This window comes from Vicia villosa, linkage group LG2 (genome assembly GCF_029867415.1).
Source record: "Vicia villosa cultivar HV-30 ecotype Madison, WI linkage group LG2, Vvil1.0, whole genome shotgun sequence".
Classification (NCBI taxonomy): domain Eukaryota; kingdom Viridiplantae; phylum Streptophyta; class Magnoliopsida; order Fabales; family Fabaceae; genus Vicia; species Vicia villosa.
Genome location: NC_081181.1, coordinates 126,963,207 through 126,990,485, shown reverse-complemented (window position 1 = coordinate 126,990,485; position 27,279 = coordinate 126,963,207). Strand labels below are relative to the sequence as shown.

At 35.9% G+C, this 27,279-nt stretch overlaps 1 pseudogene; it reads left to right on the top strand.

The window, feature by feature from the left end:
• The first annotated feature begins 14,195 nt into the window (after nucleotides 1-14,195).
• Nucleotides 14,196-15,494, top strand: LOC131649969 (uncharacterized; annotated as a pseudogene).
• Nucleotides 15,495-27,279: the final 11,785 nt, after the last annotated feature.

Genomic DNA, 27,279 nt, shown 5'->3' with positions numbered 1-27,279 from the left:
ACCTTACAGATACAATGCCACCATGCTGGAAGCTGGAAAAGAAGTTGAGATTAAGCCTCTGTCTTCTGTTGAGAATATAGCAGATGTTAGCAGAGTGACTAGAAGTGGACGAGTTTTTACTCAGCCCCAAACAGTTGTGGATGTCCAGAGGAATTCTACTCAAGTGCCTGTGAACAATAATGATGTGACAAAAGTGAATGCTGGGTCATCTTCAGGAAAGGAAATGGATGAGATTTTGAAGCTTATCAAGATGAGTGATTATAAGATCGTGGATCAGCTGCATCGCACTCCGTACAAGATTTCTATAATGGAGCTGCTGGCGAATTCTCCTGCTCATAGGGATTCTCTGATGAAAATACTTGATCAAGCCTTTGTGGATCATGATGTGACGCTGGATCAGTTTAATGGGGTTGTGAGTAATATCACTGCATGTAACAATTTGAGCTTCAGTGATGAAGATTTGCCTGAGGAAGGAAGAAATCATAATTTGGCTTTGCATATCTCTGTCAGTTGCAAAGAGGACTCAATGTCTAATGTGTTGATTGATACTGGATCATCTCTAAATGTCATGCCAAAATCTACTCTCGCTAAGCTGTCTTATGGTGGCACACCGATGAGATTTGGTAATGTGATTGTCAAGGCTTTTGATGGATCGAAGAAATCAGTGGTTGGAGAGGTTGATTTGCCTATTGGTATTGGACCATTTGTCTTCAAGATTACTTTTCAAGTAATGGACATTTTCCTTGCGTACAGTTGCTTACTGGGACGCCCGTGGATCCACGAGGCTGGGGCAGTTACTTCAACTCTTCACCAAAAGTTGAAATTTGTGAAAGATGGAAAGATGGTTGTTGTGAATGGAGAACAAGCCTTGCTGATTAGTCATCTCTCTTCATTCCGTACCATAGAAGCTGATGAAATGGTCATTGGAACTGCATTCCAAGCCCTGTCTGTTAATGATGAAATCAAAAAGGATGAAGCTTCCATTGCCTCCTTCAAAGATGCTCAACTGGTGGTTCAGAATGGACATTCAGGAGTCTGGGGACAAGTGGTGAGTCTGCAAGAGAACAAGAATAGAGCTGGTCTGGGATTTTCTGCCTCAGACAAGTCTGTGATGAAATCTGTATCTGCTTTTCGTCCTTATCAAGAGATGTTTCATAGTGTTGGGTTTCTACACCCGACTCTTCCAGAGGTGAACGCTATTGTTGAAGATGAATCAGAGTCAGAGGTGCCAACCTTTGTGACCCATGGAAAGATGATTAAGAACTGGATCACCATTGACATTCCTGAGTGTACTCATGTCTCAAAGTAATTTGCTTTTATGTTTTTCAAAATCCTTTCATTCTTCCCAAGATGAAAGTGAAGTTGTTGGGGCTGTTTTCTGTTTGTTTTAAACATTAAAATCATCAATAAAAGTCATTTTGTTTCTGCATGTAAATGCTTTTTATCCTTTTGCTTTTTCTGGAAAGTGGTAACACAAAAAACCTTAAAAAATGTTTTCATTTTCCATAATCTGCACGATTACATGTTTGCATATATCTTTCCTTTTCCTGAAATAATAATCATTTGTGCAGATTAATCAATAAAACCGTTGAAAGTAATGACCCTGCGCCCTCTCCTAACTTCGAGTGTCCTGTGTATGAGGCGGAAGAAGAGAGTGATGAATGTATTCCTGATGAGATTTCCCGACTGCTTGAGCACGAGGAAGACACTATTCAGCCATATAAAGAGCCATTGGAAGTCATCAACTTGGGTTCTGAGGAGGATAAAAAGGAAGTCAAGATTGGGGCACTGCTTGGTCAAGATGTTAAGAAGAGGATGGTAGAGCTTCTTAAAGAGTATGTTGACATTTTTGCGTGGTCCTACCAAGATATGCCTGGGTTGGACACAGATATTGTGGAGCATCGTTTGCCGTTGAAACCAGAATGTCCTCCTGTCAAGCAAAAGTTGAGAAGGAGTCATCCTGATATGGCAGAAAAGATTAAGAATGAGGTCTTGAAGCAGATAGATGCAGGTTTCCTTGTCACTTCTGTATATCCTCAATGGATTGCCAATATTGTGCCTGTTCCAAAGAAAGACGGAAAAGTTCGCATGTGCGTTGATTATAGAGATTTGAATAAAGCCAGTCCGAAAGATGATTTTCCTCTACCACACATTGATATGTTGGTAGACAGCACTGCAAAGTTTGAAGTTTTCTCCTTTATGGATGGTTTTTCAGGATATAACCAGATTAAGATGGCACCTGAAGACATGGAAAAGACAACCTTTATCACACCATGGGGGACATTCTGTTACAAAGTGATGCCTTTTGGGTTGAAGAATGCTGGTGCGACATATCAGAGGGCCATGACTACTCTTTTCCATGATATGATGCACAAAGAAATTGAGGTTTATGTGGATGATATGATCGCCAAGTCCCAATCAGAAGAGGGGCACATGGAAGATCTGTTAAAGTTGTTTCAGCGTTTGAGAAAGTATCGTCTCCGCTTAAACCCAAACAAATGCACTTTTGGTGTCCGTTCTGGAAAGTTATTGGGTTTTGTTGTCAGTCAGAGAGGAATTGAAGTAGATCCTGATAAAGTCAAAGCAATTCAGGAAATGCCAGCACCAAAGACTGAAAAACAAGTGAGAGGTTTCCTCGGACGTCTGAATTATATCTCCAGGTTCATTTCCAATATGACTGCTACCTGTGAGCCAATCTTCAAGTTGTTAAAGAAAAATCAGGGATGTGTGTGGAATGAAGATTGTCAGAAAGCTTTTGACAACATCAAAGAATATCTGCTTGAACCTCCCATTTTGCTTCCTCCAGTTGAGGGAAGACCTCTGATTATGTACCTCACAGTGCTTGAGAATTCAATGGGATGTGTGTTGGGTCAGCATGACGAGTCTGGTCGAAAAGAGTATGCAATATACTACCTTAGCAAAAAGTTTACCGAGTGCGAAACAAGATACTCGCTGCTTGAGAAAACTTGCTGTGCTTTGGTGTGGGCTGCTCGCCGACTGAGACAGTATATGTTGAACCACACCACCCTATTGATTTCCAAAATGGATCCAATTAAGTATGTATTTGAGAAACCTGCATTAACTGGAAGGATTGCTCGCTGGCAAATGTTGCTATCAGAATATGATATTGAACATCGAGCTCAGAAAGCTGTGAAAGGAAGTGTGTTGGCAGAGTACATCGCTCACCAACCAATTGATGATCATCAATCTATCAGGATGGACTTCCCAGATGAAGATATAATGTATTTGAGATCTCAAGATTGGGATGAACCATTGCCAGAAGAAGGGCCAGATCCTGAATCCAAATGGGGTTTGATTTTTGATGGAGCTTCTAATATTCATGGCCATGGAATTGGCGCCATTATCATCACTCCACATGGATCACATGTTCCTTTCACTGCAAGGATATGTTTTGACTGTACAAATAATATTGCTGAGTATGAAGCTTGCATCATGGGACTTGAAGAGGCCATTAATTTGAGAATTAAGATTCTTGATGTTTATGGAGATTCTGCGCTTGTGATTAATCAGATTAAAGGAGAATGGGAAACTCGTCATCCTGGTTTAATTCCTTACAAAGATTACGCCAGAAGGTTATTGACATTCTTCAACAAAGTTGAATTCCACCACATCCCTCGAGATGAGAATCAGATGGCCGATGCTTTAGCCACGTTGTCTTCCATGTACAAAGTGAATTTCCATAATGAGGAACCTCAAATTACAATCAGGCGTCTCGATAGACCTGCTCATGTATTTGTAATTGAGGAAGCAACAAATGAAAAGCCTTGGTATTTCGATATTAAGCACTTCCTCCAAACTCAAGAGTACCCACTTGGGGCATCAAATAAAGATAAGAAAACTTTGAGGAGATTGGATGGTAGTTTCTTCATCAATGCTGATGTTTTGTATAAAAGGAATTATGACATGGTCTTGCTCAGATGCGTGGATAGACACGAAGCAGACATGTTGATGCATGAAATTCATGAAGGTTCTTTTGGTACCCATGCCAATGGATATTCGATGGCTAAAAAGATGCTTAGAGCAGGTTACTATTGGTTGACAATGGAATCTGATTGCTACAAGTTTGTAAAGAAGTGTCACAAGTGTCAAGTGTATGCTGACAAGATTCATGTGCCTCCGACACTTCTCAATGTTATTTCTTCCCCATGGCCTTTCTCTATGTGGGGTATTGATATGATTGGCATGATTGAACCCAAGGCTTCGAACGGACATCGATTCATCCTGGTAGCAATCGATTACTTCACCAAGTGGGTAGAAGCTGCTTCATATGCTAATGTGACAAAGCAAGTTGTGGTCAGATTTATCAAGAACAACATCATCTGCAGATATGGTGTACCGAGCAAGATCATCACTGATAATGGCTCGAATCTGAACAATAGCATGATGAGAGAATTGTGTGAAAGCTTCAAGATTGAACATCACAACTCTTCGCCTTATAGGCCAAAGATGAATGGAGCTGTTGAAGCAGCAAATAAGAACATTAAGAAAATTGTGCAAAAGATGGTTGTCACGTACAAGGACTGGCATGAGATGCTCCCATTTGCTTTGCATGGATACCGTACATCTGTTCGTACTTCAACAGGGGAAACTCCCTTTTCTTTGGTTTATGGTATGGAAGCAGTGCTCCCTATTGAGGTTGAGATTCCATCATTGAGAATTTTAATGGAAACCAAGTTATCTGAGGCTGAATGGTGTCAGAGCAGGTTTGATCAATTGAATTTGATAGAAGAAAAGAGAATGACGGCTTTATGCCATGGTCAGTTATACCAGAAAAGAATGAAGAAAGCATTTGATAAGAAGGTTCAACCTCGTGTATTCAGAGAAGGCGACCTCGTGCTCAAAAGGATCTTGTCTTTCACCTCCGATTCAAGGGGCAAGTGGACTCCTAATTTTGAAGGACCATATGTTGTTAAGAAAGCCTTCTCTGGCGGTGCATTAATTTTTGCAACTATGGATGGAGAAGAGCTCCCGCGTCCCGTGAATGCTGATGTAGTCAAGAAATACTTCGCCTAAATAATAAAAGAACAGCTCGCTAAGTTGAAAACCCGAAAGGGCGGCTTAGGCAAAAAAGAGCGTCTCGGTGGATTGAAAACCCGAAAGGGCGATCCAGGCAAAAATTAGAGACATAAATAGAATAAAATACCCGGTGGACTGAAAACCCGAAAGGGCGGTCCAGGAAAAAGTTAGGGATTCATGGCAAGTAACTACATCAGACAAGACTTGATCATCAGCAGTCATCTGTTATCATGAAGAAGTTCAACACTTTTCAACGGAAGCCTTTGCTCAGGAATTCCCAGTTGAGAGAGAGAGGATGGGGTCATTACATTTCAATGTACCTTTTCCACAAAATTACCACTTTCCAAACTTTGTAATAATCTATGGGGTCCTGCCTTTTTGCAGACTACCATTCCATTAAAAAAGTTTGAGCCTTTATCTTTTATTGGCAATCTTATTCTTTCATATCTCTCAAAATGTCATTTATTGTTGATAGTAATTTTTGAAACAAAGAGATAATTGATTTCAACAAAATCCTTTTGAAAATTATAAAAGAATTTTTACTTTGATTCATGAGTACATTACAAGGAATGGATATGTTGATGTATTCATATGCAGAAGAATGTATTACACGCAATACACCTTAGGCCTGTTTCGAGTTTGGTTTAGAACTCAATTACGGTGTTCTCTCAGCTTCAATGTTCCCTAGTGTTGGGTAACATATATTCTGAAGCCATCGAAAGATTGCTGGCAGTTTCTGCTTTGGTGTTCAGCCTGGGACATGCTTGATTATGTCATCTTCGTATACCATCTCTTTCTACCTCCAGTGGGACGTTGGTAGTTCACCTTCAGTGGAACGTTGGTGTATTTTGTTATCTTCATCGTCAGTGGTACGTCGATGTATTTCTTTTTCTACCTCCAGTGGGACGTTGGTAGTTCACCTTTAGTGGAACGTTGGTGTATTTTGTTATCTTCATCGTCAGTGGTACGTCGATGTATTTCTCTTCATATCATCAGTGGTACGGTGGTATATCTCTCTTCATATCATCAGTGGTACGGTGGTATATTTCTTCTCCATGCCTTCAGTGGAACGTTGGTATATGCTATCGTCAATGGTACGGCGGTACATCTCTTTCATCGTCAGTGGTACGTCGATGAATTATCCCTTCTATATCATCAGTGGTACGGTGGTTTATTCCTTCTTCATGCCGTCAGTGGAACGTGGGTATGTGTTATCGTCAGTGGTACGGCAGTACATCTCTTCAATCATCAGTGGTACGATGGTGTGATTTCTGTTAACGGAAGATTGGCATTCTAATTCAGGATGCATACTTTCTTATCCCCAGTGAAAGAGGATGTTCCCTTTTTCTCATCCCCAGTGAAAGAGGATGCTATAACCTCTCTGACGTGAAGTGTTCTCCCCAGAGAAGTTTCTTTTCCCACCAAAGTTCCGTCTCTCCAACAAAGTCTTGCCTTCCCCAGTGGAACTTCTAAGACATTTGTTTCCCCAGCGGAGTTATAGCGAGACATTTGTTCTCCCCAGTGGATCACTCATTATTTCCCCAGTGTTGTCAAGCCTTATTATCATCACATGCATTCATTAACATTTCATTGCATCTTAGGCTCAAAAATTGTGTTTTATATATTTAAGTCTCTTCGATTCTTGTCAAAACGAAGATTTCCAATCATCGTATCTCCAAATCGAAGAAACTTAAATAGGGGCATCTGTCATACCCCAATTTTTGACCCTAAGATCATACATCAATTGCATTCAATCACCAATCAAGAGCACCATTGTGAAGCTTGATCTTTGATATTGTGATTATCTCTGAGGGGAATTATCGAGCATTTATAACCTTTTATTTGTTTATACTAACCAAAAAAATCAAAAATATATGTTTTGTCTCTTTTGTTTATATTTTACAGGTGAAAGATCGGGCAAAAATCAAAACAGTGCAAGAAAACAATTTTTGAAAATTTGAAGGTGGAAATCGATTTACCCCTGTGGGAAATCGATTTCCTGTGCGCAAAATTCAAAAAAATATAAGAGGGAAGCTTGACATCATTTTGGCACCTTTTTATTTGATCATATTATCAATTCTCCACCTCATCAAAATTAACTCATTCATTAAACCCTCTTTAACCTCATTTTACCATTTTTACCATTTAATTGCCACTTTAATCACCAATTAAACACAAGTTAATCACCAAACACAAAAAGACCAATTTGCCACTACCCTTGCTCCAACTCTATAAATAGAGCCTTCTACTCTCTCATTTCTCAAGCTTGGAGAGCCAAAAAATTGCTTGCAAATTCATTTCTCACCCTTTCCAAAACCCTCACCCAAAGTTCATTTTCATAAGATTAGTAAGGTTCACATTGAATCTTGCTAATTTTGAACTAAGCCTCCTACATTTCACTCTTTTCTTTGATTGTTCATCTCCATACTTGAAGGATCTACACTTTGTGCTTGTTCTTGAAGCTACTTCAACACTTTAATTCAAGAATTGGTAAATTTCTCAATTCTAAGATGTAGATCTTTGTTGCTTGTGTTCAATGCATCTTTGATGCTATATTGGTGCTATTTGATGGTGATTTGATGGAAAATTCGTGCTCCCATGGATATGTGATCATAAGGTGTTTGTATGTTTGCCTAAATCAAGTTTCAAAGTTCATAATGCTGTTTTTTTGAAAACTGTGCGCAGGAAATCGATTTCCTACAGAGGTAAATCGATTTCCACTCTGTTTTTTGCACCCAGAACTGAACTCTGCACTCAGGAAATCGATTTCCTACAGAGGTAAATCGATTTCCAGTGAGGCAGAATGTGTTTTTTGCCTTTTTTATGCTTGTTTTGGCTTCCTACTTCCTCCACTTCATTAATATCATTAGATCTAGGATGTTGATAGGTTTGAAATGACCTAATCCATAATATTAGATGAATGATATTAATGATAGTGTGAGTTGATTATCTTTTTGTGAATTTTATTCTTCTTCCTCCATTTCATTAATATCATTAGATCTAGGATGTTGATAGGTTTGAAAGAACCAAATCCATAATATTAGATGAATGATATTAATGATAATGTGAGTTGATTATCTTTATGCATTTTATCTTCTTCTTCTCCTTTTTTCTTTTGATCGATGAAAGTCTTAATACTTTGAGAATTCTTATGGATTCTTAGTGAAGACTAGATCGTTACCTATTTTCTTTTCGTGCGGTATTGCTTTCGGAAGGCGATCTACATATCGTTCTTCTCGCATGCATTAGCACATAAAGTTTTGACCGGCCTCGTTGTAGGGTGATTTCTACATAAATCACTTGGCGATCTGCTTAACATAGCGCAATATTTCGTGTCCCGAATAAAAAAGATCAAACATGGAAGAGAATTGTATGCGGTTTATTTAAGACTTGTGGAGGTTTTTATCGCGTAGTCGCTATGATTTTATCAAGCTTCTGATAAGCCCCATTGACTTTAAATCCGAGTACATCATTCACTCACCATAAATCTTCCTACTAACTTTGATAACATACTTGACAAGTTTCAAGATGGTTATCTTTAACATTTAACAACTAACTTTAATTTCCGCACCTTTTATTTTACCGCTCTTTTATATTACCGCTCTTTATATTTCTCGCTTTATCGCTTTACTTTATCATTTCATCATATTTACTTTCCGCCATTTTTCCTTTGTCCACTTGGACCATACTTTATCTTTACTTGCTAAAACACTAATAAATAACCAAAATCTAAAAAATACATAAGGCTCTCTTTGGACTATCAGTTACTATCCCTAGCGCTTTGGAGATTCGGACTTATGGACCTAGTACCTCTGGACTCATTCTATTGCTATCCTGTGATTGTTCTGTCTGTCTGGCATTGTTCTGTTGTATGTTTATGTGTGCAGGTATTTCCTTGAAAGCCCTTGATGGTTAATTCCAAGGCATTGATATAAGGATTTTACCCGAAAACAGCCGTTACTCTGCCCGATTTTCGTCAGAATCTTAATGTTCTTAATGAAAAATGGTGCTAAGACAATAAGTTCATCTGGATCCCCAAGTGTTAATGTGTTGGTATTGATAAATCCAAAGGATGGGAAAACTACCTTGGCTCTTAATGTCAAGTGTTGGCTTCTTATTCGGTTAGACCGTTTCTTTCCTTAGCTTTTATTTTATGCAATTAGGTTAGCCTCTTCATCTCCTCCCATTCTTAAATTTTCAAAATCTTCTCCCTTTTTCCAAAATATTCTTATGTTTGCAAACCTTTTCAAAACCTTTTTCTTAAAAATATCTTTCGCCCTTAGTGGCTTTTCTTCAAAAGTTTAGACACCGTTAATTGTCGAAACGAGTGGTTATACCCCACGATTTTGAAATTGATTGATAATAACGAGATCTTTTCCGCGTGAGAGAGCTAGTGGCATACTCGTTGATTTTATCCGAGTTGGCGCCCTTCTTTCATTTGCGATGCAAAGAACTTGTTTGTTCTCATGCTCAAGATCAATGGCTGAGTATTTCTCTCTAACGACAACAAAGTGTTTCTTCGTTTTAAAAACGTTTTTCCCAAAAGCGGAACTACATTAGCTCTGACTTCTCCATTGCACCGAGGAGGTATGTAGGCCCAAGGCTTAACGTCTTGCCGAGCTTATTTTAAAAATAAAACAAACCGTTTTTTTTAGCACACACACAACACAGATTTTCAAAAAGGTTCCCGTGGAGTACCACGGATATGAGGGGTGCTTTAAACCTTCCCCTCATATAATCAACACCCGAACCTGAGTTCTCTTCTTTTTGTTTTAAAAACAAAACTTTGGGTTTTATCGTTCTTTTCCCTTTTCCTTTGAAAAAAATAAAGCGCGGTGGCGATTTCAAAACGGAATATTGATTCGAGTCAATCCCATGGCTTCGATGTCAGATTTTTCCCGCTACACAACTGAGAATACAGAGTGTTGTCTTCGAACTTGTGTTCCAACATTGTGATTCTATGAGCAAATGATGTTTGTATCTCATTATGCTGGTTGTGGATCATTTGGTTCACAGAATCTCAATCTGTACACAAATCACCATTACTATTTCCCAATCAATTCTTAAAAGTAGCATGGGCAGAACCAACTTGGTTTGTTGTTGTATTTCTAAGGTGTCTAACCTGATCGGTCCAATCACATACAATCTTCTCCTTAACATGGTCCAAAATTGTATTTTCAACATATTTCACCAATTCTGGATAATTTTCACACATCTTTCTGAATTATATAACAACATCTCCATATAACTCTTTTGTAGAAGAATTTATTATAACATTTCATGTATACATTATTTTTTTCTACTATGACTCCCGCCTTGACCATTTTTCCATATTCACACTCTATCTGTTTTGTACCTACTGCGGGCTTAACCCGACTTCTTACATTCTTTGTTATGTGATACCTATAAAGTAATGTATAAAAAGTAGGAAATACCTTTGCAACCAAATTCATCAAATCGGTATCTCGGTCGATGACAATTACTTTTGGCATGTCTTCTTGATCCTTCAACATTGCCAAGGACACCTCTAAAGCCCACGTAAAATTTTCCTTTTTTTCGCACTCTAGAAATGCAAACCGACAGAATAAGTTAACTCAGTAAAGGTAACACCAACAATTTCCAATAATGGAAGCATGTACTTGTTGGTCTTATACGTTGAATTTATAATGAAAAAAGTTGAAAATGTGTTGAGCAAATTTATGGAATCAGTATGAGTCCAAAATATATATCTAACGATTACCCCATCCTTGCACGTTTGGTACCTAGATACATGATTGTTATCATCTAGATGTTCCAAGAGGTGTTGCATTTCAGTTCTATCCCTCCTCGACGCTAATTTAGTTTGATAGTGCATATTGTACACTTGCCTGATATTTGCGATATTCCTCGATCTTTTACGCTTCAATAAATTTTAAGGTAAGACCTCGTAAGTTCGTGAAGAATCCAAAGCAATGCACTCAAATCAAACACACATATCTCAAATAGGATGTGACAACAAATAGGGGTACACTAGCCCCTAAGGGAGATGATCTTCCCATCTTTGAGCATCTGATCTTGTCAAATATGCTTCCTCAAAATATGCAAAGGATTATGGAAATGTTCCACTTGTTACAAAGTGGTGATACTAGCAAAAGAGCACTTATTTATACGTTGAACTAAGGAAGCATTATCAAGACCCAAAGCCTCTAGATCTATTTAAGTCATTGAAAAGCAAGATTGAGTAGATGTTAAAGTAGGTCATGTATAAGCTAGAGATTTATCCTACCTCTGAAGGAGATGTATAATGTTCTTTAGAAGGGGGAAGGCCCGACCCCGTCAATCGAGAAATTGTAGGGGGACTTGACTCATGCAATGGTTGTTGGGAAGAGTTCAAAATAGTGGAATTTTGAGAGGGTTTTGGGGAAAAAGGAGCACTGACCATCACTAAAATAGTTGAAAGGCCCTGTACAGTTTACATCGGCCAGATTCCCCATTTTAAAAAACGGAGTACCTCATCGTCCTTCATCGAAATTGCAGACAATCACTACCCAAGTGAATACATTGTAAATTAATGAGCAGGTGGGCAACGAAAATACCAAGAGAATCTGAGACATACCAAAAATAATTTTCCATTCCTCCATGGTACGGGCACCAAACAACATATGGGTGTCAAAGAGTCATTTTGAGCGTTTATGTGAAACTTCATCCTGAGGAGTAATATCCATGGGGTAACTAAGCTCTTTGAAAAAACCCATCAACCTCTTCTTCAGATATAAGTCCTGTTAGGAAAGGACGCTCTCTTTGTAGATGTATAATCTGTTCCCCATCATAAAATGACCATCATTTTAGTATTTGAGAAAAAACTGGTGCATCTAACTCATACTACGATGCATATAGTTTCATGAGCCTCATGGTGGGGGTAGGGGTCACCAGGGAGAATTTATTTTTGAAGTACTTCAAGCCCTCTAAAAAATTCCCTAAAAACACAGATAATTGGCAACAAGTGAATTAAACCATGGCCCTGCGCTTGAGTTACGGAACCACATCGAACTTTGAAAAGAAGGAAGAAAAGGGTTAGAGAGGGTTTCCTCTTTTATTATTCATACAAATATTGAATGACTTTTACATATGCCTAACTTGCACAATGTAACTGCGACAAAGCAATGAACAAATGAGTCAGAACTTCCATTTCAAATTCGTTAAAAGGCAGTCGAAAGCCTAAGATCGAGAAGATACACCTCTAGAAAAGGAGTGTCATAGTCACCATACTCACTTTAAATTCTATCATTTTCACTAGGAGTCAAGACACCCTAGTCCGAAGATGGCCAACGTCTAAGAAATCTCCTACAAGACTACCATCTTGAGCGAAGATAAAAATGGTCGAAGAAGAAACAGGGTTGACCCATGAAACACAAGTATCTTATTTAAATGGTAGGCTCGTGATGAGCACCACTTTCTTAAAGTGCATGAAGGAAAAATATTATGAAAACACGAGATTGAAGGAAAAAAAGTCTCAATGAAATGAGAAAGTAACTCTTCCTAAATAATCTAATGCCTTACTAAAGAGAGTCAAAACCTATTAACGCTTTACATCACCACTACAAAGGACTCAAGTGTTTCGGTTCCCAAAGGTCATTATGAGAGTACATATGAAAAGACATATGAGGAATAAGGTGCATTAAAGACACAAATTCAAAGAAACGGTAATGTCTTCTCTTAACTTTCCGAAACATTTAAAGAAGCGATCAACATATGAGGCAAATACGATAAACCCTAGTACTATCATATAGCCGTAAAGGCTTGGGGAGAAATTGTTCCGAAACGACCAAAATGATCCTCGATTGACCATTTAGAGGGAGTTAAAACTTCTAGAGGTTTCATAGCACACGAGAAGTACCATGTATAAGAGCACGGGCGATCTAAAGGATTGATGCATCCAACGACTTCCTGCATCACACGTCTAGCAAATAACGAACATGCGCCAATTTTAGGTACACGATTTCAAATTCAAATTTTATTCTCTCTTCTCACTCACATACTAACTTGAATGTTTGAGTACTAACCTTGCATGTAAACCCATTCTCCATTGAATTAGAAGCTCAGATCCACTATTATGCTCCATAACCACCGATTCTCCAACCAATTATGATTCTATAACAGTGTGAGTGTGTGTGCGTGTGTGCGTGTGTGTGTGTGTGTGTATATATATATATATATATATATATATATATATTTATTTATTTATTTATTTATTTATATGTCGGAGGGATATTTTTACCCCAAGAGTAAGTTTAAAGACGTAACGCAAATCTTAACCTTTTATTTTCATTATTCTAACGGTTTTAACTGATCATTTAATTTAATTATCTTTAGAAAATTTTTTTTATATAAATAATCAATTAAAGGCATTACTTTTTTTTTTGTTGGGAATTTTGAGACTTTTTTTTTTTAAAAATAATACTAATAATTATTAGTTATTCACTAAATTTAAAATTAGATTCTATCCCTTTTTCTACTTGCTTACGTGTTTTTGTGTATATATATATATATATATATATATATATATATATATATATATATATATATATATATATATATATATATATATATATATATATATGGCATTGGTTTTTATTTGGGAAATTTTTAATTTTTTAAAAATAATTCTATAAATAAATAATTATTTTTCAAATTCATTGAATATCTCAGCTATACAATGAATTAAATCAAATACATTAATTATTTACTAAATTTAAAATTAGATACTATCCATTTTTTGGAGTGCTGTTGTGTTTATAAAACCCCGCCCTTTGAATTGATTTCACCAACCTTCTGCCAAAGTTCTCTGCTATTGAGAAAGGATCTTCTCTAAGGTATTTTCACTGAAATTTTTTCAATCATTATTCCTATATATTGTAATGTTTTTTCATAAACTATATTAATTTCCATCATCTTTTAGTTATTTTTGTTTGCCAAAAGCATCTAAGCTTGTTTGTTAATTGGTTTCTTCAATTAAAATTTTAACTTTTAATAGAAAATTTAAAATTCAAATTTTCAATGTTTAATTAAACTAAAGGAACTATTTGTCTTCTCTTGTTTGATTCTTATTTTTACTTTTGCCCTCTAAGTTTGCATGAAATTTGACGTTTTTGTTTTTTTTTTTACGACTTAGTGTTGCCATGAAGAAAAGAACGAAGGGTTCAACTGAAGTTACAAGGGCTAGCCAAAGAGGTAGTGAAGCAAAAGAGAGTTATGAACCTTGCTCTTATTTTGTGAATCTTCCAGAAAATGTTATTGTTTACATTTTTCTTCAACTTTCAATTAAGTCTCTTCTCATTTGTAAATGTGTGTGCAAAGATTGGAAAACTATGATTTCAGAACCATATTTTTTTAAATTACAATTTGAACGGGCACAAAATTGTTTTATGGTTAGGACACTGGACAATAAACGAGTGTCAAGAACCTTACATCTTCTTGAGTGTGAACCTGAAAAGTTTGAGATTGGAAGTAATAGTCAAGCGAAGCTTGAACCTATATTCAAGCTTCCTCTTCGTGATGCTAGATCATTTAAGGAGAGAGAATACTCGAATAAATCCAAGCGTCCTATTCGCGTAGCGAGGTTATTAGCTTTAGAGAAAAAGGAAGAGAATGCTAAAAGGGGTAAACAAAGCCTTTATATTGCTTCCAAAAAAGATCATGATAAGTTTAATATTGTGAATTCTTGCAATGGTTTGCTTTGTTTGTGTGAACCAACTACCAGAAACCCTCTAGTGATTTGCAGCCCGGTCACGGGGGAGTTTATAAGACTTCCAAAAGCTTCTACCAAGATTCGGGTAAGAATGCAGGTGAAATCTGGTCTTGGTTTCCATCCTAAAACTAGTGAATATAAGGTAGTAAAAATATGGATTAAAAATGTTAAACAAGGCAATGTCTGGGTGTTTAAGCGTGTGATTCTTGAGATAAAAGGGACTTCTTTACATTTGTGACGCGACCAATTTCTCTAATATAACAATGTGGGTTATGAATGAATATGGCATTGGAGAGTCATGGACTAAGGTTTACAGCATTGATACTTCTGTCACTTCTATGAGACAACCCGTTTTATTGCGTAATGGTTATTGTTGGCCTATAAAACAATTTGACCAAGGTGCTGCCATGTTGGTACATCATTATGGTAATTCTTTTATATACTATGAACTTAAGAAGTATGGATTCAAAGTTTTTCGAATTCATGGGACTAGTTCACCTTTTTTTGAAGTTATTCCACATATTCCAAGTCTAATTTCATTGAAGGATCTTGTGAAAGGAGACAATGTTGAGGTGTTGAATATCTACTCAAGGTAAGAACGTAGCTTTTAATATTTTGGTTTTATTACTTATCTATTGTTTCCTAATATTATTGTAATTTATATAGGTGTGCAAAGTTTAAATTGCGGGAAGAAAATGAAGTTTTTTCGTTGGATCAAGAGATTGTTTAGAATTTGAATATTGGAAAGATAAACTCGAAAGTTACTTTCTTGGTTTAGATGGTGACTTATAGGATCTTCTGGTGGATGGTTACAAACATCCTGTGAAAGCTAGTGGAGCAAAGCTGACAAGACAAGAAATGAGTGATGATCAAAAGAAGCAATTCAAAAATCATCACAAGTCAATGACTGTTTTGCTGAATGCTATCTCTCACACTAAATATGAGAAGATATCTAATAGGGAAACTGCCCATGACATATATGAATCATTGAAAATGACTCATGAAGGAAATGCCCAAGTCAAGGAGACCAAAGCTCTTGCTTTAATCCAGAAATATGAAGCCTTCAAGATGGAGGATGATGAAAACATTGAAACAATGTTCTCAAGATTTCAAACTCTAACTGCTGGATTAAGAGTGCTTGACAAAGAATATACAAAGGCTGATCATGTCAAGAAGATTATCAGAAGCTTGCCCAGAAGATGGGGCCCAATCGTGACTGCATTTAAGATAGCAAAGAATCTGAATGAAGTCTCTTTGGAAGAGCTGATCAGCGCCTTGAGGAGTCATGAAATAGAGCTGGATGCTAATGAACCTCAGAAGAAAGGTAAGTCTATTGCATTAAAATCTAATTATAAAAAATGCACTAACGCTTTTCAGGCTGAAGAAGAAGATTCTGAAGAATCAGAATCAGAAGAAGAAGATGAACTGTCCAAGATCTCCAGAAGGGTAAACCAACTCTGGAAAAGCAAGCATAGGAAGTTCAAGAACTTCAAAAGTTCTAAGAAGCTTGAAAAAGGAGAATCTTCTGGAAGCAGAAGATATGACAAAAAGAAGGTCACGTGCTTTGAGTGCAATGAGCCAGGTCACTACAAGAATGAGTGTCCAAAGCTTTAAAAGGAGAAGCCCAAGAAGAAGTTTCATAAGAAGAAAGGTCTTATGGCAACTTGGGATGATTTAGATTCATCAGAATCAGAATCAGACTCTGAAGGCGAACAGGCAAACATTGCGCTGATGGCCACAGTTGATGATGGATCAGAATCTACATCAGAATCAGATTCTGAAGAGGTATTTTATGAACTATCTAGAGAAGAGTTAGTTTCCAGTTTAACAGAACTTCTGGAACTCAAGGCTCATCTTAGTATCAAATACAAAAAGCTGAAAAAGCTATTTGAATCTGAAACTAAGAAGCTAGAAGTAGAAAATTCTGAACTGAAGGAAAAAGTTTTAAAATTATCCAAAGATGTTGGATCTCCTTCTGACTCAGAAAAGTCTACTCCTAGTCTGAACAATATTCTTAAAGAATATGACTTGAGCTTTAGAAAGTTCTTATCTAGAGGTATTGGAAGAAGTCAACTTGCCTCTATGATATATGTTGTTTGTGGAAACAAGAGAGTTGGCATAGGCTATGAGGGTGAAACCCCATACAAACTTGAACCTGTAGATGATATGAAAATCACATACAAGCCCTTGTATAATCAGTTCAAGTATGGCCACTCCCATGATATTAGGCTCACATCACATGCTAAAAGCTTTCACATCACACACACTAAGAAGCATAAGACACAACCTAGGAAATATCATGTAACTCAGAATAAGAATTATCATGTTGTACCTCCTGTTGTTTATCATGCTAAACCCAAGTTCAATCAGAACTTGAGGAGAACTAACAAGAAAGGACCCAAGAAAATGTGGGTACCTAATAAGAAGATTATTCCCGTTGCAGATATCCTTGGCTGCAAAGAAGACAAAGGAAAGCATGTCATGGTACCTGGACTCTGGGTGCTCTCGACACATGACGGGAAGAAGGTCTATGTTCCAAGACCTGGTGCCTAAATCTGCTGGCGAAGTTAAGTTTGGAGGGAATATAAAGGGCAGGATAATTGGCTCAGGAACCATAAGTACTGGTAACTCTCCTTCTATAACTAACGTTCTTCTGGTAGATGGATTAGCTCATAACTTATTGTCCATAAGTCAATTAAGTGACAATGGTTATGACATAATCTTTGATCAAAAGTCTTGTAAGGCTGTAAGTCAGAAGGATGGCTCAATCCTATTTACAGGCAAGAGAAAGAACAACATTTACAAGATTGATCTTCAGGATCTTAAGAATCATAAGGTAACTTGTCTTATGTCTGTTAGCGAAGAGCAATGGGTCTGGCACAGAATATTAGGCCATGCAAGTTTGAGAAATATTTCTCAGATTAACAAACTAAATCTGGTCAGAGGACTCCCTAATCTAAAATACAAATCAGATGCTCTTTGCGAAGCATGTCAAAAAGGGAAGTTTTCCAAACCTGCATTCAAGTCTAAGAATGTTGTTTCTTCCTCTAGGCCACTAGAACTTCTGCACATTGATATGTTTGGCCCAGTCAAAACAGCATCTGTCAGAGGGAAGAAATATGGATTAGTCATCCTAGATGATTATAGTCGACGGACATGGGTAAAGTTCTTGAAACACAAGGATGAGTCTCATTCAGTGTTCTTTGAATTCTGCACTCAAATCCAATCTGAGAAAGAGTGTAAAATCATAAAGATCAGAAGTGATCATGGAGGCGAATTTGAGAACAGATTCTTTGAGGTTTACTTCAAAGAAAATGGTATTGCCCATGATTTCTCTTGCCCCATAGCTCCACAGCAAAATGGAGTTGTAGAGCGAAAGAATAGGACTCTACAAGAAATAGCCAGAACCATGATCAACGAAACCAATATGGCTAAGCATTTCTGGGTAGAAGCAATAAACACTGCATGTTATATTCAGAATAGAATCTCTATCAGACTTATTCTTAATAAGACTCCTTATGAATTGTAGAAGAACAGAAAGCACAACATCTCATATTTTCATCCTTTTGGATGTGTTTGTTTTATTCTGAATACTAAAGATCATCTGAGTAAGTTTGATTCTAAGGCACAGAAGTGTTTCCTTCTTGGATATTCTGAACGTTCTAAAGGCTACAGAGTATACAATACTGAAACATTGATTGTTGAAGAATCAATCAATATCAGATTTGATGATAAGCTTGGTCTTGAAAAGCCAAAGCAGTTTGAGAATTTTGCAGATATAGATATCTCAATTTCAGAAGCTGAAGAACCAAGAAGCAAAGTATCAAAAGCTGAAGAACCCAGAAGCAAAGTATCAGAAGATCAAGTTGCTGCTTCTTTAGAGAATCTCAGAATTTCTGAAGAGCCAACTGTCAGAAGATCTTCTAGACTCAACTCTGCTCACTCAGAAGATGTTATTCTTGGAAAGAAGGATGTTCCTATCAGAACAAGAGCATTCCTTAAGAACAATGCAGAATGTCAATTAGGTCTTGTTTCTCTGATCGAGCCAACTTCTGTTGATCAAGCTCTAGAAGATGCAGACTGGATAATTGCCATGCAAGAAGAACTAAATCAGTTTACATGGAATGATGTTTGGGATCTTGTTCCAAGACCAAAAGGATTTAACATCATTGGTACGAAGTGGGTCTTCAGAAACAAGCTAAGCAAAAAAGGAGAATTCGTAAGAAACAAAGCCAGACTGGTTGCTCAGGGCTATAGTCAGCAAGAAGGGATTGACTATACAGAAACCTTTGCACCAGTGGCCAGGTTAGAATCTATTCGCTTATTGATTTCTTTTGCCACTCAACATAACATCACTCTATATCAGATGAATGTTAAGATTTCCTTCTTAAATGATTATATAGATGAGGAAGCCTATGTCCACCAACCTCCTGGTTTTGAAGACTCTAAGTCTCCAGATCATGTTTTTAAACTAAAGAAATCATTATACGGATTGAAGCAAGCTCCTAGAGCTTGGTATGAAAGATTAAGTTCTTTCCTCCTGGATAATGGTTTCACTAGAGGAAAAGTGGATACTACTTGTTAGGAGTGAATTAGTAGTGTTTTCATTTGTGAAATTAACTACCTTTTGAGCTGAAAGCGAACATATCTTGTGCTTTTTAAGGATTTTTCGATTAGAATTGAACTCTAGAGGTTCAACACTAATTGTAGAACAACTTGCATCACTTTGGGTGTTATTTGTGCAAAAATCTTCCACCGCTTTTGCCCTTTCCAAAACAACATCCTCTGGCGCGTTACCTGCAAAGTGAACAAACTCGTTATCTAAAAATTGGATCTCCTTGCTAGCTTTGTCTATGGAGAGATCGATCCAACCGAAAACGACTTTATTCCACCAAGACAATCTTCCTTTCAGCACTTTTAATCTTTCCACCAAACAAAAGTTTCCTCTACCCTTCAACTTTATCTTCCTCCACTCTTCTTCCACAAACGCAGTAAAATCTCTGTGCTTCAACCATAAATTATTGAATTTGAACGTCTTTGGGCCCCAACCCTTCTTGTTGTCTTTTATGTTCAAGAAGAAGGCAAGTTAGTTAGTTAGTTGATTTCTAAAATTATAATCGAATTTAACCAACTTGTAAAACATTTTAAAAAATTAATATGCAGTTTTTGTTCTTAGTTGCTTGTTGCTATATAAGTAAGAATACATTGAATGTAAAGATAAGATTTTGTATAATGCAAAGCTTTATTATCTCTGCCATGGTTCTTTTGTTGCATATTCTCTATGTTTAAATTCAGTATTAATATGATATTGTCGACATGTGATCAAACTATATCCTTTATATTTAGAGGATTATTTTGTTCACCAATCTCATCTTTCTTTTATCTTCAATCAAGAATTCTTCAATTTCTTTTCTCTATTTTTCTCAGTTTTAGAATTTCAATTGTAAGCTATGCTAGTAATGTTAATCGAAGATTTCCTTCTAATGTTAACAAATTATCAAACTGATACGTTAAACCTCTATTCATACGCCCAATTAGAAATCCAACTTTCGTTTTTGTTTCTCCATTACTCACTAGTAAAAATTACCATGCTTTGTCCCGTCCCAAGATCCAAGAATAAATGACACTTCATCAATGAAGCTCTACCTCGACCACCCGACAAAGATCGTGATTCCATCACCTGGGATAGATGTAACACATTGATGATGTCTTGGATAAAAAAATGTGTTGACTCCAAATTTTCTCAAATCATAATATGGATAGAAAGTGCAGCTAAATTTTGAAGTTGAATTTTCATATATCTTATTTGTCAAAAAAAAAAATTGACATATCTCAAAAAAAATCTGAAACACACTTTTAAAAAATTAAGTCCAAACACTCAAAATATATGTTTGCTTATAAAATTTGGGTCCAGGGCATTTAAAAAGACTTCTAAGTGTATCTCTTGAATTTTAAGCGATATACATTTTACTTTTTAAATAATATATTTGATGATGTCGAATTCAGATAAACTTGAAACTAAAAATGTTTTTAAATAGTATTAATAAAATATGTATATCCTAAAAATTTGATAAGGCATCTTTAGTTTTTATTTTAAAATAATAAAAAAATTAAATATGTAAAATTATTTTAATGTGTTTGATTTTCTTTTTAAATTGACTAGATATCCGGATGAAATAGAATTTTGAATTAAATGTTGGATTTTTATTATTTATATCAATATGACTTATAATTATAAATACTGTAGCAATTATATAACAAATAGTGTTATTGTTATAAATGGGAACAATTTTACCAATAATTTATGTATTTTTACAAATAATGTCCAAAAAAGAATATTTATATATGGAAAAAAATAAATTGTTGATTCAAATATTTTGATATAAAAAAAATTATAGGCACAATTTTTATTGTCCCGATAACATTTCATTCTCTTTTAAAAATTGTTAAACACTTTCGTCTTTCAATCGTTTCTTTTTTATTATATTTTGAAAACAAATGTGTATGTCATACCAATACACCAATATCCGTGTGTAGGCACATGTAATTTAATAGTTGTATTTATAAACCAATTTATAATAAGTTTGCATTTATATGCTGAATTGATCTCAGCAAACCAACCCATCTATGTGGGAGTTTCTGAATCCAGACTATCTATTTCAGTTAAGCTGTTGGCTACCATGTCTAATTGGCATGTTCCTCAAAAGGTCGTGGATTTTTTCTCCTAAATGCTAATCGATGTTTGTCCAACTAAAGGATGCTTACCTGAAAATTATTACTAAGTGACGAAGTTGGTGTCAAAGTTAGGATTGGAGGTTGAGAAAATTGATAGTTGTGTGAATGGATGCTTATTATATTTTAAAGAAGATAACGCTTTAACTCAATGTAGAGTATGTGGAGCTGATAGGTATGTTCCTCGAAAGTGTGTAATGGGAAAATACAAAGACGTGGCAGTGAAAAGAATGTTTTATTTTCCAATCATTCCTAGGTTACAACGACTTTTTGCTTCAAAGGAATTTGCAGCTCAAATGAGATAGCATCATGAGAACCCCAACAATCCAAATGTTTTACGTCACCCATCTGATGGAAAAGCATGGAAATACTTCGTTGAAGTTTACCCCGATTATGCTAGTGACCCAAGAAATGTAAGATTGGGTATATGTACTGATGGGTTTACCCCTTACATTCAAGCCTCTAGTTCTCCATATTCATGCAGGCCAATAATAGTCACACCCTACAATCTCCCTCCCGAAATATGCATGACCAAACCATACATGTTTTTTACTTGTCTTGTACCTGGATCGTACAATCCGAAAGCTAAAATTGATGTCTACTTGCAACCTTTGATTGATGATTTGCAGCACTTGTGGAGGGATGGCATTGTGGCATATGATATATGCAACGGAATTTTGTAATGATAGCACATTTAATATGGACAATCAATGATTTTCCTGCATATGGTATGTTGTCTGGATGGGGGACACAAGGTAAATTAGCATGTCCTTATTGCATGGACAGTACAAATGCTTTCACCTTAAGAAATGGTGGAAAAAGTTGTAGGTTTTTACCAATGGATCATCCATTTAGAAAAATTAAAAAGATATTTACAAAAAACATAACTAAGAAAAAAACCACCATACATACTTACCGGCCATGATGTTTGGGAAGCCATTCGTGATTTTCCAAAAGTCACAGACAGTGATTGGGCCACCAAATTTCCAGAGTATGGGAAATACATAATTGGATCAAAAGAAGTATATTTTGGGATCTTCCATATTGGAAGGACAACTTGTTAAGGAGCAACCTTGATGTGATGCACATAGGGAATAATGTATTTGATAAGGTGATTTACACTGTCATGAATGATCCTGCAAAAACAAAGGACAATGAAAAGGCAAGATTGGATTTACCTCTTAATTTTTTATGCGGGGATTTAGAGATGGTTACTCTACCTAATGGAAAGATGGTTAAGACAAAGGCAGAATTTTCCTTGACATCCGAAGAGGCAAAATTAGTCTGTAGATGGATTAAGGAACTAAAAATGCCTGATGGTTATGCCTCGAATATTTCTAGGTGTGTTGTTGTCACCAAGGGTAGGATAAAGGGGATGAAAAGCCATGAATGTCATGTATTCATGGAGTGTTTGCTTCCAATTTCCTTTTGTTCCTTGCCTCCTGATATGGAAGCCGCTAACTGAGTTAAGTCGTTTTTTAAAAGACTTGTGTTGTAATACATTGAAGCTGGAAGACCTTCTTAGTTTGGAATAAAACATTACCATCATCATATGCAAGCTTGAAAGTATTTTTCCTCCAGGTTTCTTTGACTCAATGGAACATCTCCCGATTCACCTACCTAGTGAAGCAATCCTTGGTGGTCCTGTACAATATCGTTGGATGTATCCATTTGAAAGGTAAATGATGTTCAATTTTTCTAGATTAATTTATTTAAAAAACATCTTTTAATCTTTTCATGTGTAGATTGATGGGAGACTTCAAGCGTTCGGTGAAAAATAAAGTCAGGGTTGAAGGTTCAATATATGCTTCCTACTTACACCGTGAAACTACTCATTTTTTCTCTCTCTATTTCAAAACCTTTAGTTTGTTGCCAAGTACAAGTTTAAGGAATGATCCTCAACCTGATCAAGAGAATTCTCAACCAACACTTTCAATTTTTAGCAAATGTGGTCGTCCTTGTGGAAAATCTCGGGACTATTGGGTGATTGATAAGGAATGGAAGTTTGCTCATGTGCACGTCCTAATCAATTGTGAAGAGGTTATACTATATCTCGAGTAAGTACATTTTTGTAAAACAATTATGTTATTGTCAACCATTTTGTATATATTGACCCGTAAATTTTATGGCCGGTGTTAGATTGTTCATACAATATCATTCTATCAATGAGGAAGATGCTTCCGATCTTATACACGAGTAATTTCCTTCATGGCTAAAGAACTATGTTAGTATATTTCTCACCCTTTATATTTTTTGGTTGACAATAAACTATATCTAAGGTTAGACGTATTTTTTAGGTGAATGATGAGAGGAATGGAACAACTAGTCCGCACCTGAAGGCATTAACTCTCGGTCCTAATCCGAAAGCAACATCATGGAACATATACTTTGTTAATGGGTACAAGTTTCACACTCACGAATGGAGTCATGGTAAAAAGACTACTAATTGTGGGGTGTATGTTAAAAGTGTTACAAATGGAGCAGAAAAAGATTTTTATGGCATCATCCAACGTGTCCTTCAATTGGAATACCATGGCTTTAGCAACAAGATTGCCCCGTTTTATTGTGATTGGTTTGATCCAACAAATAATAGTGGCACAAAATTTATTACTGAGTACAATATTGTTGACATTAAGATAAATAAGCGATATCGTCATTATAACCCGTTCATTCTTGCACAAGAAGCAAAACAAGTGTATTATGTCCCTTATCCAGAAATGTGTAGAAATATGCGTGGATGGTGTGCACCAATCACCACAAAACCAAGGGGTTATGTTGAGATAGACGATATTGGGGATGAAATGCCTTATCAATCGGATGAAATATTACCAGTTGTGTATGAATACCATTTTTACTACACATATATATTCTTTGATCCTAACAGATACTGATGCATCACTGTTTTTTGGTCTAAATATCACCATGGGTTGGTGTTCTTTTGTTTAAATTATACTGACTTGATTGGAACTGATTTAGATGTAATGATCTATTTTGTTGTTTTGGACTACATTGGTGCATAATTTCCTTTTGCAAGTGTGCATGGCCATTCATGAATTGTGGACATATGAACTGATGCATAGTGCACTAAAATGATCTGGTTTTGGTGTGTCAATCATAAGTTTTATTTATAACTGAATATAATTAATCTAGAATTGAACTGAACTAGTTTTGGTGTTAACTTGAAATCAAATTATGTTTGATAGGCTCTACTGATGTATCACTGTTTTTTGGTCTAAATATCACCATGGTTTGGTGTTCTTTTGTTTAAATTGTACTGATGTGATTGGAACTGATTTAGATGTATAATGATCTATTTTGTTGTTTTGGACTGCATTGGTGCATAATTTCCCTTTGCAAGTGTGCATGGCCATTCATGAATTGTGGACATATGAACTGATGCATAGTGCATTAAACTGGTATGGTTTTGGTGTGTCAATCATGAGTTTTGTTTATAACTGAATATAACTAATCTAGAATTGAACTGAACTAGTTTTGGTGTTAACTTGAAATCAAATTGGGTTTGATAGGTTATATATTGTGCATCTTCAGAATTTCCCTATTAAGTTTTAATTAATTGGTTGTTCAAATATATTTGGAGTCTAGTTTCATTTGTCACTCAATTCTTGTAACAAGTGACATTATTCCACCAAATAATTGATGCTAATTTTTACATTATTTTTTTAATGTTGCAGGAGGATGAGGAAGATGATGTTGATGCTAATGATGATGTTCATGATCAGTATAGTTGATTTATGTCTAGATTGTCTTATGTCTAGTTTGACTTATAAGTATACTTATTTTGGTACACCTTGGCATGTATAAGTAAACTCGTTTGATTATATGACTGTGTTATCAGTATTAATGTATCACTATGAAGACTTATTAATATTGTATCACTATGAAGACTTATTAGTATTGTATCAAGACTTATCAGTATTGTATCACTATGGAAATTTATGAGTATTGTATCATATTTTGCAATTTACTGATTTTATTTTAAAATGGTTAAATTATGTTTACTAATAGTTTTTGGTTTGACAAAAAAATGGTTTGTGTTGTAAAATTATTTTATGTATCATATATATTTTTATAAATTATAGGTGTAAATAAAAGCAGGTTTCAGTAAATAGCATACCATAAAAAAATTTAGCGTCAGCTTAAATTGACACTAAACTTTTTAAGGCATTGGTTCTGAACGTCATTCAATCATAAGCAAACACGTGGCACACTGTAGCGACGCTAAAAGCTGACGCTACAGGAGACTCTAATGTTTATGTGTTAAGGGGAAACTCAATCACATAATGCCACGTGTCAGCCATTAGAGTTGCCAAAAGCCGACGCTAAATTTGTATTAGCATAGACCTATGGATCATGGGTAGTGTCTCTTTAGCGCTTACCGTGGCCGACACTAGACTAGCGTCGGCCGCACGCTACTGTTAGCTTCGAGCTTTGGAGAGACCGCCCCGACACCGACACTAGGCCGACACTAAATCTTGTTAGCGTCGGTTTTTTGTTGTTAGTGAGGGCTTTCAACCGACGATAAAATGATGTTTTTTTTGTAGTGAATAAATGGTTTAAAAATCCATTATAAACTTAATACTATAAGATCAATGATACACATAATTAAGCGATATAATAGTATGCTTAAAGAAACAAAACTATAACATAGTATTATAACTTAGAAATCGTGTTGCTCTTTTGTGTTATAGTTTTTTGTGAAGGGAAATTGTTTTAAGCATTGATGTTAATATAATAATTTTTTCAATATTTTTTATAAAAAAATACTAAAATTGGTCAATGACAGACAATTCTTTTAGCTGTGCGATTATACAAAATCGGCTCTGGTTCGTTGGTTCGAACTCTTTTGAGTGGTTCAAACCGGTTTTTCTGGTTTTACTCTAGTTTTGAACCACCTTCGGTTTTACAAGGCTGCCTGGACCAGATTCACCTCTGGTTTTTGGTCCAACTAATTGAACTGAACGGTTCGATTTGATTTTTTAAAACATTGGTTTATAGGTTTTTTATTTCAACTTCTTTCTTCATACTATAACCATATCTAATTTCTACATGTTCTTTTTTTATTCCCACATCTTTAGGTTCTTTTTCATTTACAGTCTTTCTTCGCTTATAAAGAATACATTGTTTCTACTTTCTACAAAGTTAGAATAGCTAATATTAGTAAGAGGAGTGCTAGCAACACTCTCTTTTCAACACTCTCTCAAGCACCCACTTTCTTATTGGTTGAAACATGTATGGGTCCCTCACTTTGAAAGTAGGTCCCACATAAAGTGGTAGGACCCACACATGTTTCAACCAATAAGAGAGTGAGTGTTTGAGAGAGTGTTGAAAAGAGAGTGTTCTTAGCATTTCTCATATTAGTAAATTAGGTTTAAAGGAACAAATAAATAAGTATTCTTTCGGTTTCCTTGGTTAATAAAAAATTATCAAATATGCTTTTAGGGCCAAACAAATGATGAAGTCAAGCAATAAAATTTCAAGACTGCGCGCCATTTCACAAAAAGAAAGTAATTTCAGGAACTGATACAAAATTATTATTCTGAACATCAATGTATGTTTTGAAAAAAGTATGATCATAAGAGACATAGAAGGACACACCAATGACTTCCCACTACCCATTTTATCCATCCTCGAGGTTTAATTCAGTAATCATATCAATAAATTGCTCTTCTCCATAAAGGTTAGCTAGAGAAGCAATGTTTGGTTCGTTCATACACTTATTACTACATGTCTTCACTTCTTCAAAAGTTATCTATTACCTCGGT